This window comes from Anabrus simplex, chromosome 8 (assembly GCF_040414725.1).
Source record: "Anabrus simplex isolate iqAnaSimp1 chromosome 8, ASM4041472v1, whole genome shotgun sequence".
NCBI classification, from domain to species: Eukaryota; Metazoa; Arthropoda; class Insecta; order Orthoptera; family Tettigoniidae; genus Anabrus; species Anabrus simplex.
In genome coordinates, this window is record NC_090272.1 from 222,826,967 (window position 1) to 222,840,518 (window position 13,552).

Below are 13,552 nucleotides of genomic sequence, written 5' to 3' on the forward strand. Positions count from 1 at the left end.
CTCTGGCTGTAGTGTGAGACATTATTGTGTTTAAGTAACTTTAGCAGAGCGTGGATTCGATCCACGGACCTCTGGGTTATGGGCCCAGCACGCTTCCACTGCGCCACTCTGCTGCGGGGGCTGCGCTGCTTGCTCCAGGCTCTGGCTGTATTTTGAGACGTTATTGTGTTAAAATAATATTAGCAGAGCGTGGTTTCGAAACACGGACCTCTGTGTTATGGGCCCTGCAAGCTTCCAGTGCGTCACTCTGCTGCGAGGGCAGCCCGTCTTGCTCCAGGCTCCGGATGTAATGTGAGACATTATTGTGTTAAAATAAATTTAGCAGGTCGTCATTTCTGGCTGTAGTGTGAGACATTATTGTGTTTAAGTAACTTTAGCAGAGCGTGGATTCGATCCACGGACCTCTGGGTTACGGGCCCTGCGCGCTTCCACTGCGCCACTCTGCTGCTGTGAGAGCGTGTCTTATTCCAGGCTCTCGCTGTAGTATGAGACATTATTGTGTTAAAATAACTGTAGCAGAGCGTGGTTTTAATCCACGGACCTCAGGTTTATGGGCCAAGCTGGCTCCCACTGCGCCACTCTGCAGCTGCGAGGGCACGTTTTGCTCCAGGCTCTGGATGTATTTTAAGATATTGTGTTAAAATAACTTCAGCAGAACGTGGTTTCCACCCACGGACCTCTGGGTTATGGGCCCAGCACCCTTCCACTGCGCCATTCTGCTGGGAGGACAGCGCGTCTCCTCCAGGCTCTGGCTGTAGTATGAGACATTAAGTGTTAAAATGACATTAGCAGAGCGCGGATTCGATACACGGCCCTCTGTGTTTTGGGCCCAGCACGCTTCCACTGCGCCACTCTGCTGCTGTGAGTGCGCGTCTTGCTCCAGGCTCTGGCTGTAGTATGAGACATTAAGTGTTAAAATAACATTAGCAGAGAGCGGATTCGATACACGGCCCTCTGTGTTCTGGTCGCAGCACCCTTCCACTGCGCCAATCTGCTGCTGTGAGAGCGCGTCTTACTCCAGGCTCTGGCTGTATATGAGACATTATTGGGTTAAGATAACTTTAGCAGAGCGTGGTTTCGATCCACGGAGCTCTGGGTTATGGGCCCAGCAGGCTTCAACTGCGCCAATCTTCTGTGAGAGGAACGCGTATTTCACCAGGCTCTGGCTGTAGTGTGAGACATTATTCTGTTAAGATAACTTTCGCAGAGCATGATTTCGATCTACGGACATCTGGGTTATGGGCCCAGCACGCTTCCACTTTGCCACTCTGCTGCGAGAACGTCGAATCATGCTCCAGGCTCTGACTGTAGTGTGAGACATTATTGTGTTTAAAAACGTTAGTAAAACGGGGTCTCGTCCCCCGGACATGTGGATTATCGGCCCGGCATGTTCCCACTGCGCTACTCTGCTGCGAGGGCAGGGCGTATTGCACCAGGCTCTGGCTGTAGTGTGAGACATTATTGTGTTAATATAACTTTAGCAGAGTGTGGTTTCGTTCCACGGACCTCTGGGTTATGGGCCCAGGACTATTCCACTGCGCCAAACTGCTGCTGAGAGAACGCGTCTTGCTCGACGCTCTGGCTGTAGTGTGAGACATTTTGTGTTGAAATAAATTTACCAGAGCGTGGCTTTGATCCACGGACCTATGGGTTATGGGCCCAGCACGCTTCCACTGCGCCACTCTGCTGCCCGGGCTGCGCTGCGTGCTCCAGGCTCTGGCTGTAGAGTGAGACATTATTGTGTTAATAAATGTTTAGCAGTGCTCGGCTTCGATCCACAGATCTCTGGGTTATGGGCCCAGCACGCTTCCACTGCGCCAATCTGCTGCGGTGATTGGGCGTCTTACACCAGGCTCAGCCTGTAGTTTGAGACGTTATTGTGTTAAAATGACTTTAGCAGAGCGAGGTTTGGAACCACGAACCTCTGGGTTACGGGCCCAGCACGCTTCCACTGCGCCACTCTGCTGCTGTGAGAGCGCGTGTTGCTCGAGGCTCTGGCTATAGTATGAGACATTATTGTGTTAAGATAAATTTAGCAGAGCGTTGGTTCAATCCACGGACCACTGTGTTATGAGTCCAGCACGCGACCACTGCGGCACTCTGCTGCGAGGTGAGTGCGTCTTCCACCAGGCTCTGGCTGTAGTATGAGACATTATTGTGTTGAAATAACTTTAGTAGAGCGTGGTTTCGATCCACGGACCTCTGGGTTACGGGCCCAGCACGCTTCAACTGCGCCACCCTGCTGCGGGGGCTGCGCATCTTGCTCCAGGCTCTGGCTGTAGAGTGAGACATTATTGTGTTAAGATAACTAGCAGAGCGTGGTTTCGATCAACGGACCTCTGGGTTATGGGCCCAGCACGCTTCCACTGCGCCACTCTGCTGCGAGAGTGTCGCGTCTTGCTCCAGGCTCTGACTGTAGTGTGACACATTATTGTGTTTTAAAAACGTTAGTAAAACGGGGTCTCGTCCCCCGGACATCTGGATTATTGGCCCGGCATGCTTCCACTGCGCTACTCTGCTGCGAGGGCAGGGCGTCTTGCACCAGGCTCTGGCTGTAGTGTGAGACATTATTGTGTTAACATAACTTTAGGAGAGAATGGTTTCGTTCTGTCCGCCTCTGTGGTGTAGCGGTTAGTGTGATTAGCTGCCACCCCCATAGGCCCGGGTTCGATTCCCGGCTCTGCCACGAAATTTGAAAAGTGAGTGGTACGAGGGCTTGAACGGGGTCAACTCAGCCTCGGGAGGTCAACTGAGTAAAGGTGGGTTCAATTCCCACCTCAGCCATCCTGGAAGTGGTTTTCCGTGGTTTCTCACTTCTCCTCCAGGCAAATGTGGGGATGGTACCTAACTTAAGGTCACGGCCGCTTCCTTCCCTCTTCCTTGTCTATCGCTTCCAATCTTCCCACTACGGACATCTAGGTTATGGGCCCAGGACTCTTCCACTGCGCCAATCTGCTGCTGACAGAGCGCGTCTTGCTCGACGCTCTGGCTGTAGTGTGACACATTTTGTGTTGAAATAACTTTACCAGAGCGTGGTCTCGTCCCACGTACTTCTCGATTATTCGCCCAGCATGCTTCCAATTCGCCACTCTGCTGCATGGGCAGGGCGTCTTGCACCAGGCTCCGGCTGTAGTGTGAGACATTATTGTGTTAAAATAACCTTAGCAGAGCATGATTTCGATCCACGGACCTCTGGGTAATGGGCCCAGCACGCTTCCACTGTGCCACTCTGCTGCTGTCTGAGCGCGTCTTGCTCGAGGCTCTGGCTGAAGTTCGAGACATTTTGTGTTGAAATAATTTTAGCAGATAGTGGTTTCGATCCACGGACGTCAAGGTTATGGGCCCAGCACGCTTCCACTGCGCCACTCTGCTGCGAGTGCGTCGCGTCTTGCTCCAGGCTCTGACTGTAGTGTGAGACATTATTGTGTTTTAAGAACGTTAGTGAAACTGGGTCTCGTCCCCCGGACATCTGGATTATTTGCCCGGCATGCTTCCAATGCGCTACTCTGCTGCGAGGGCAGGGCGTCTTGCACCAGGCTCTGGCGGTAGTGTGAAACATTATTGTGTTAAAATAACTTTAGCAGAGCGTGTTTTGGATCCACGGACCTCTGGGTTATGGGCCCAGCACACTTCCAACGCGCCAATCTGCTGCAAGCGCAGCGCGTCTTGCTCCAGGCTCTGGATGTAGAGCGAGACATTATTGAGTTTAAAAAACTCTTTGAGCGTTGTTTCGATCCACGTAACTCATGGTTATTGGCTCAGTACACCCCCAATGCGCGACTCTGCTTCGAGGGCACAGTGTCGCCTACCAGGCTCTGGCAGAAGTGTGATACATTATTGCGTTAAAGTAACGGTAGCAGAGCGTGGTTTCGATCCACGGACCGCTGGGTTATGGGCCCACCACGCTCCCACTGAGCCACTCTGCTGGGTGGACAGACCCTTTTGCTCCAGCCTCAGGCTGTAGTGCGAGACATTATTGTGTTTAAAAAATTCAGCGGTGCGTTGTTTCGATCCACGGCTCTCTGAGTTACGGGCCCAGCACGCTTCCAATTCGCCACTCTGCTACAAGCGCCGCGCGTCTACCTTCAGGCTCTGGATGTAGAGTGAGACATTATTGAGTTAAAAAAAATTAACCGAGCGTTGTTGCGATCCATGGACCTCTGGGTTATGGGCCCAGTACACTCCCACTGCACGACTCTGCAGCTGTAAGGGAGCGTATTGCTCCAGGCCCTGGCTGTAGTTTGAGACATAGTGTTAAAATAACTTGAGCTGAGCGTGGTTTCCACCCACGGACCTCTGGGTTATAGCCCAGCACCCTTTCACTGTTCCACTTTGCTGGGAGGACAGCGCGTCTCCTCCAGGCTCTGGCTGTAGTATGAGTCATTATTGTGTTAAATTAACTTTAGCGGAGAGTGGGTTCGATCCACGGACCTCTGGATAATGGGTCCAGCACGCTTCCATTGCGCCACACTTCTTTGAGAACAGAGCGCTTTCCTCCATTCTCTGGATGTAGAGTGAGACATTATTGAGTTAAAAAAAATTAACAGAGCGTGGTTTCGATCCACGGACCTATGGGTTAAGGGCCCAGCACGCTTCCACAGCGCCACCCCGCTGCTTGTGAGAGCGCGCCTTCCCATAGGCTCTGGCTGCATATGAGACATTATTGTGTTAAGATAACTTTAGCAGAGCGTGGGTTCGATCCACGGACCTCTGGATAATGGGTCCAGCACGCTTCCATTGCGCCACACTTCTTTGAGAACAGAGCGCTTTCCTCCAGGCTCTGGCTGTAGTATGAGACATTATTGTGTTAAAATAAAATTAGTAGTGCGTGTCTTCGATCCACAGACCTAATGGTTATGGGCCCAGCACGCCTCCAAAGCGCCACTCTGCTGCAGTGATTGGGCGTCTTACACCAGGCTCTGGCTGTAGTTTGAGACGTTATTGTGTCAAAATAACTATAGCAGAGGGTGGCTTCGATCCACGGACCTCTCTGTTATGAGTCCAGCACGAGACCACTGCGGCAATCTGCTGCGAGAGGAGAGAGACTTCCTCCAGGCTCTGGCTGTAGTGTGAGACATTATTGTGTTAAAATAACTTTAGCAGAGCGTGGTTTCCACCCACGGACCTCTGGGTTATGGCCCAGCACCCTTCCACTGCGCCACTTTGCTGGGAGGACAGCGCGTCTCCTCCAGTCTTTGGCTGTAGTATGAGACAATAAGTGTTAAAATGACATTAGCAGAGCGCGGTTTCGATACACGGCCCTCTGTGTTCTGGGCCCAGCACGCTTCCATTGCGCCACTCTGCTGCTGTGAGGGCGCGTCTTGCTCCAGGCTCTGGCCGTAGTTTGAAATATTGTGTTAAAATAACGTTAGCAGAGCGTGGTTACCACCCACGGACCTCTGGGTTATGGGCCCAGCACGCTTCCATTGCGCCACTGCGCTGTGAGGACAGCACGTCTCCTCCGGGCTCTGGCTGTAGTATGAGACATTATTGTGTTAAATTAACTTTAGCAGAGCGTGGTTTCGATCCACGGACCGCTGGGTTATGAGCCCAACACGCTTCCACTGCGCCACTCTCCAGCTGTGAGGGAGCGTCTTGCTCCGGGCTCTGGCTGTAGTGTGAGACATTTTGCGTTAAAATAACTTTAGAAGAGTATGGTTACGATCTACGGCATTCCGGGATTTCGCCCCAGCACGCTTCCACTGCGCCACTCTGCAGGGGTGAGTGGGCGTCTTACACCAGGCGCAGGCTGTAGTTTGAGACGTTATTGTGTTAAACTAACTTTAGCAGAGCGTGGTTTCGATCTACGGACCTCTTGGTCATGGGCTCAGCACGCTCTCATTACGCCACTCCCCTGCTGTGAGAGCGCGTCTTGCTCGAGGCTCTGGCTGTAGTGTGAGACATTTTGCGTTGATATAAGTTTAGCAGAGCGTGGATTCGATCCACGGACCTCGTGGTTACGGGCCCTGCACCCTTCCACGGCGCCACTCTGCAGCGAGGGCTGCGCTGCTTGCTCCAAGCTCTGGCTGTGTTCTGAGTCATTATTGTGTTGAGATAATATTAGCAGAGCGTGGTTTCGATATACGGACCTCTGGGTTATGGGCCCAGCACGCGACCAATGCAGCACTCTGCTGCGAGTGGAGCGCGCCGTCCCCTAGGCTCTGGCTGTAGTGCGAGACATTATTGTGTTAAAATAAACTTAGCAGACCGTGGTTTCGATCCACGGACCTCTGCGTCATGGGCCCAGCACGCTTCCACTGCGCCACTCTGCTGCGGTTAGAGCGCGTCTTACACCAGGCTATGGCTGTAGTATGAGACATTATTGTGTTTAAAAATAATTAGTACAGCCTGGTCTCGTCCCCCGTACCTCTGGATTATGGGCCCCGCACGCTTCCACAGGACCACTCTGATGGGAGGACAACGCGTCTTTCTCCAGGTCTCGCTGTAGTGTGGGACATTACTGTGTTGAAATACTTTAGAAGAGCGTGGCTTCGAACCACGGACCTTTGTGTTTTGTGCCCAGCATGCTCCCACTGCTCCACTCTGCTGCGAGGGCAGCGCGACTTACACCAGGCTCTGGCTGTAATTTGAGGCGTTATTGTGTTGAAACATCTTTAGCAGAGAGTGGTCTCGATCCACGGACCTCTGGGTAATGGGCCCAGCACGCTTCCACTGCGCCACACTTCTTTGAGCACAGAACGCCTTCCTCCAGGCTCTGGCTGTAGTATGAGACATTATTGTGTTAAGATAACTTTAGCAGAGCGTGGTTTCTATCCGCGGAACGCTGGGTTATGGTCCCAGCACGCTTCCACTGCGCCACTCTGCAGCAGTAAGCGAGCGTCGTGCTCCAGGCATTGGCTGTACTTTGAGGCATGATGTTAAAATAACTTTAGCAGAGCGTGGTTTCCACCCACGGACCTCTGGGTTATGGCCCAGCACCCTTCCACTGCGCCACTTTACTGGGAGGACAGCGCGTCTCCTCCAGGCTCTGGCTGTAGTATGAGACATTAAGTGTTAAAATGACATTAGCAGAGCGCGGTTTCGATACACGGCCCTCTGTGTTCTGGGCCCAGCACGCTTCCACTGCGCCACTCTGCAGCTCTGAAGGCGGGTCTTGCTCCAGGCTCTGGCTGTAGTTTGAGGCATTGTGTTAAATTAACTTTAGCAGAAAGTGGATACCACCCACGGACCTCTGGGTTATGGGCCCAGCACGCTTAAACTGCGCACCTCTGCTGGGAGGACAGCGCGTCTCCTCCAGGCTCTGGCTGTAGTATGAGACATTAAGTGTTAAAATGACATTAGCAGAGCGCGGTTTCGATACACGGCCCTCTGTGTTCTGGGCCCAGCACGCTTCCACTGCGCCACTCTGCAGCTCTGAAGGCGGGTCTTGCTCCAGGCTCTGGCTGTAGTTTGAGGCATTGTGTTAAAATAAGTTTAGCAGAAAGTGGATACCACCCACGGACCTCTGGGTTATGGGCCCAGCACGCTTAAACTGCGCACCTCTGCTGGGAGGACAGCGCGTCTCCTCCAGGCTCTGGCTGTAGTATGATACATTATTGTGTTAAATTAACTTTAGCGGAGAGTGGGTTCGATCCACGGACCTCTCTGTTATGAGTCCAGCACGAGACCACTGCGGCAGTCTGCTGCGAGGGGAGCGCGTCTTCCTCCAGGCTCTGGCTGTAGTGTGAGACATTTTTGTGTTTTAAAGACGTTAGTAAAACGGGGTCTCGTCCCCCAGAAATCTGGATTATTGGCCCGGCATGCTTCCACTGCGCTACTCTGCTGCGAATGCAGTAGTGTGAGATATTTTGTGTTGAAATAACTTTAGCAGAGCGTGGTTTCGATCCACGAACCTCTGGGTTATGGGGCCAGCACGCTTCCACAGCGCCACTCTGCTGCGTGGGCTGCGCTGCTTACTCTAGGCTCTGGCTGTAGAGTGCGACATGATTGTGTTAAAATAACTTTAGCAGACCTTGGTTTCGATCCACGGACCTCCGAGTTATGTGCCCACAAGCGACCACTGCGGCAATCTGCTGCGAGTGAGCGCGTCTTCCTAAAGGCTCTGGCTGCAGTGTGAGATATTATTGTGTTAAAATAAACTTAGCAGAGCGTGGTTTCGATCCACGGACCTCTGGGTTATGGGCCCAGCACGCTTCCACTGCGCCACTCTGCTGCGAGAGCTAAGTTGCTTCCTCCAGGCTGTGGCTGTAGAGTGAGACATTATTGGGTTAAAATAACCTTAGCAGAGCGTGGTTTCGATCCACGGACCTCTTGGGTATGGGCCCAGCATGCGACCACTGCGGCACTCCGCTGCGGAAGCGTCGGGTCTTGCTGCAGGCTCTGACTGTAGTGTGGGACATTATTGTGTTTTAAAAACGTTAGTAAAACGGGGTCTGGCCCCCCGGACATCTGGATTATTGGCCCGGCATGCTTCCACTGCGCTACTCTGCTGCGAAGGCAGTGGTGTGAGATATTTTGTGTTGAAATAACTTTAGCAAAGCGTGGTTTGGATCCACGGACCTCTGAGTTATGGGCCCAGCACGCTTCCACTGTGCCACCCTTCTGCTGTCAGAGCGCCTCTTGCTCCAGGCTCTGGCTGTAGTGCGAGACATTTTGTGCTGAAGTAAATTTAGCAGAGCGTGGATTCGATCCACGGACCTCTGGGTTATGGGCCCAGCACGCTTCAACTGCGCCACTCTGCTGCTAAGGCTGCTCTGCTTTCTCCGGGCTCTGGCTGTAGAGTGAGACATTATGGTGTTAAAATACCTTTTAGCAGAGCGTGGATTCGATCAACGGACCTCTGGGTTATGGGCCCAGCACTTTTCCACTTTGCCACTCTGCTGCGAGAACGCCCAATCTTGCTCCAGGCTCTGACTGTAGTATGAGACATTATTGTGTTTTAAAACCGTTAGTAAAACGGGGTCTCGTAGCCCGGACATCTTGATTATTGGTCCGGCATGCTTCCACTGCGCTACTTTGCTGCGAGGGCAGTTCGTCTTGCACCAGGCTCTGGCTGTTGTGTGAGACATTTTGTGTTGAAATAACTTTAGCAGAGCGTGGTTTCGATCCACGGACCTCTGGGTTATGAGCCCAGCACGCTCCTTCTGCGCCACTCTGCTGCTGTGAGAGCGCGTCTTGCTCGAGGCTCTGGCTGTAGTGTGAGACATTTTGTGTTAAAATAACTTTAGCAGAGCGTGGTTTCAAACCACGGACCTCTGGGTTATGGGCCCAGCACTCTTCCACTGCGCCAATCTGCTGCTGTGAGAGCGCGACTTGCTTGAGGCTCTGGCTGTGTTGTGAGACATTTTGTGTTGATATAACTTTAGCAGAGCGTGGTTTCGATCCATGGACAACTGGGTTATGGGCCCAGCACGCATGCACTGCGCCACTCTGCTGCGAGAACGTCGCGTCTTGCTCCAGGCTCTGACTGTAGTGTGAGGCATTATTGTATTTAAGAACGTTAGTAAAACGGGGTCTCGTCCACCGGACATCTGGATTATTGGCCAGGCATGCTTCCACTGCGCTACTGTGCTGGGAGTGCAGGGCGTCTAGCTCGAGGCTCTGGCTGTAGTGCGAGACATTTTGTGTTGAAATAACTTTAGCAGAGCGTGGTTTCGATGCACGGACCTCTGGCTTATGGGCCCAGCACGCTCCCACTGCGCCACTCTGCTGCTGTGACAGCGCGTCTTGCTCGAGGCTCTGGCTGTAGTGTGAGACATTTTGTGTTTAATTAACTTTAGCAGAGCATTTATTCGATCCAGGGACCTCTGGGTTATGGGCCCAGCACGCTTCAACTGCGCCACTCTCCTGCGAGGGCTGCGCTGCTTGCTCCAGGCTCTGGCTGTAGAGTGAGACATTATTGTGCTATAATAACTTTAGCAGAGCGTGGATTCGATCCACGGACCTCTGGGTTATGGGCCCAGCACGCTTCCACTGCGCCACCTTGCTACTGTGAAAACGCGACTTCCTCCAGGCTCTGGCTGTATTATGAGTCATTATTGTGTTAAGAAAAGCATAGCAGACCGCGGTTTTGATCCACGGACCTCCTGGTAATGGGCCCAGCACGCGACCACTGCGGCAGTCTGCTGCGATAGCGTCGTGTCCTGATGCAGGCTCTGGCTGTAGAGTGATACATTATTGTGTTAAAATAACTTTAGCAGAGTGTGGTTGCGATCCACGGACCTCCTGGTAATGGGCCCAGCACGCTTCCACTTTGCCACTCTGATGCGAGAACGTCCAATCTTGCTCCAGGCTCTGACTGTAGTGTGAGACATTATTGTATTTAAGAACGTTAGTAAAACGGGGTCTCGTCCACCGGACATCTGGATTATTGGCCAGGCATGCTTCCACTGCGCTACTGTGCTGGGAGTGCAGGGCGTCTAGCTCGAGGCTCTGGCTGTAGTGCGAGACATTTTGTGTTGAAATAACTTTAGTAGAGCGTGGTTCCGATCCACGGACCTCTGGGTTGTGGGCCCAGCACGTTCCCACTGCGCCACTCCGCTGCTGTGAGAGCGCGTCTTGCTCGAGGCTCTGGCTGTAGTGTGAGACATTTTGTGTTGAAATAACTTCAGCAGAGCGTGGATTCGATCCACGGACCTGTGGGTTATGGGCCCAGCACGCTTCAACTGCGCCACTCTGCTGCGAGGGCTACGCTGCTTGCTCCAGGCTCTGGCTGTAGTGTGAGACATTTTGTGTTGAAATAACTTCAGCAGAGCGTGGATTCGATCCAGGGACCTATGGGTTATGGGCCCAGCACGCTTCAACTGCGCCACACTCCTGCGAGGGCTACGCTGCTTGCTCCAGGCTCTGGCTGTAGAGTGAGACATTATTGTGTTATAATAACTTTAGCAGAGCGGGGATTCGATCCACGGACCTCTGGGTTATATGCCCAGCACGCTTCCACTGCGCCAGCCTGCTACTGGGAAAACGCGACTTCCTCCAGTCTCTGGCTGTATTATGAGTCATTATTGTGTTAAGAAAAGCATAGCAGACCGCGGTTTCGATCCACGGACCTCTTGGTAATGGGCCCAGCACGCGACCACTGCGGCAGTCTGCTGCGATAGCGTCGCGTCTTGATGCAGGCTCTGACTGTAGAGTGATACATTATTGTGTTAAAATAACTTTAGCAGAGCATGGTTTCGACCCACGGACTTCTGGTTTTTCGCCCCAGCACGCTTCCACCGCGCCTCTCTGCTGCGGTGATTGGCGTCTCATTCCGGTTTCTGGCTGTAGTTTGAGACGTTATTGTGTTATATAACTTTAGCAGAGCGTGGTTTCATTCCACGGACCTCTGGGTTATGGGCACAGCACGCTTCCACTTTGCCACTCTGCTGCGAGAACGTCCAATCTTGCTCCAGGCTCTGGCGGTAGTGTGAGACGTTATTGTGTTAAAGTAACTTTAGCAAAGCGTGGTTTGGATCCACGGACCTCTGGGTTATGGGCCCAGCACGCTTCCACTGTGCCACTCTTCTGCTGTCAGAGCGCCTCTTGCTCCAGGCTCTGGCTGTAGTACGAGACATTTTGTGCTGAAGTAAATTTAGCAGAGCGTGGATTCGATCCACGGACCTCTGGGTTATGGGCCCAGCACGCTTCAACTGCGCCACTCTGCTGCTAGAGCTGCTCTGCTTTCTCCGGGCTCTGGCTGTAGAGTGAGACATTATGGTGTTAAAATACCTTTTAGCAGAGCGTGGTTTCGTTGCACGGACATCTGGGTTATGGGCCCAGCACGCTCCTTCTGCGCCACTCTGCTGCTGTGAGAGCGCGTCTTGCTCGAGGCTCTGGCTGTAGTGTGAGACATTTTGTTTTAAAATAACTTTAGCAGAGCGTGGTTTCAAACCACGGACCTCTGGGTTATGGGCCCAGCACTCTTCCACTGCGCCAATCTGCTGCTGTGAGAGCGCGACTTGCTTGAGGCTCTGGCTGTGTTGTGAGACATTTTGTGTTGATATAACTTTAGCAGAGCGTGGTTTCGATCCATGGACATCTGGGTTATGGGCCCAGCACGCATCCACTGCGCCACTCTGCTGCGAGAACGTCGCGTCTTGCTCCAGGCTCTGACTGTAGTGTGAGGCATTATTGTATTTAAGAACGTTAGTAAAACGGGGTCTCGTCCACCGGACATCTGGATTATTGGCCAGGCATGCTTCCACTGCGCTACTGTGCTGCGAGTGCAGGGCGTCTTGCTCGAGGCTCTGGCGGTAGTGCGAGACATTTTGTGTTGAAATAACTTTAGCAGAGCGTGGTTTCGATGCACGGACCTCTGGCTTATGGGCCCAGCACGCTCCCACTGCGCCACTCTGCTGCTGTGACAGCGCGTCTTGCTCGAGGCTCTGGCTGTAGTGTGAGACATTTTGTGTTTAATTAACTTTAGCAGAGCATTTATTCGATCCAGGGACCTCTGGGTTATGGGCCCAGCACGCTTCAACTGCGCCACTCTCCTGCGAGGGCTGCGCTGCTTGCTCCAGGCTCTGGCTGTAGAGTGAGACATTATTGTGTTATAATAACTTTAGCAGAGCGTGGCTGCGATCCACGGACCTCTGGGTTATGGGCCCAGCACGCTTCCACTGCGCCACCTTGCTACTGTGAAAACGCGACTTCCTCCAGGCTCTGGCTGTATTATGAGTCATTATTGTGTTAAGAAAAGCATAGCAGACCGCGGTTTTGATCCACGGACCTCCTGGTAATGGGCCCAGCACGCGACCACTGCGGCAGTCTGCTGCGATAGCGTCGTGTCTTGATGCAGGCTCTGGCTGTAGAGTGATACATTATTGTGTTAAAATAACTTTAGCAGAGTGTGGTTGCGATCCACGGACCTCTTGGTTATGGGCCCGGCATGCTTCCACTGCGCTACTCTGATGCGAGGAAAGAGCGTCTTGCACCAGGCTCTGGCTGTAGTGTGAGACATGATTGTGTTAAAATAACTTTAGCAGAGCATGGTTTCGATCCAAGGACTTCTGGTTTTTCGCCCCAGCACGCTTTCACCGCGCCACTCTGCTGCGGTGATTGGCGTCTCATACCGGTCTCTGGCTGTAGTTTGAGACGTTATTGTGTTATATAACTTTAGCAGAGCGTGGTTTCATTCCACGGACCTCTGGGTTATGTGCCCAGCACGCTTCCACTTTGCCACTCCGCTGCTGTGAGAGCGCGTCTTGCTCGAGGCTCTGGCTGTAGTGTGAGACATTATTGTGGTTCAAAACGTTAGTAAAACGGGGTCTCGTCCCCCGGACATCTGGATTATCGGCCCGGGATGTTCCCACTGCGCTACTCTGCGGCGATGGCAGGGCGTCTTGCTCGAGGCTCTGGCTGTAGTGCGAGACATTTTGTGTTGAAATAACTTTAGTAGAGCGTGGTTTCGATCCACGGACCTCTGGGTTGTGGGCCCAGCACGTTCCCACTGCGCCACTCCGCTGCTGTGAGAGCGCGTCTTGCTCGAGGCTCTGGCTGTAGTGTGAGATATTTTGTGTTGAAATAACTTTAGCAGAGCGTGGTTTCATTCCACGGACCTCTGGGTTATGTGCCCAGCACGCTTCCACTTTGCCACTCTGCTGCGAGA

General features: G+C 52.9%; 1 non-coding gene across 1 annotated transcript; it reads right to left on the reverse strand.

Moving 5' to 3' along the window:
• Positions 1-374: 374 nt before the first annotated feature.
• On the reverse strand, positions 375-446 carry TRNAT-CGU (transfer RNA threonine (anticodon CGU)). The gene has a single exon. It is a non-coding gene; the product is annotated as a tRNA-Thr (tRNA).
• Between the last annotated feature and the right edge of the window lie 13,106 nt (positions 447-13,552).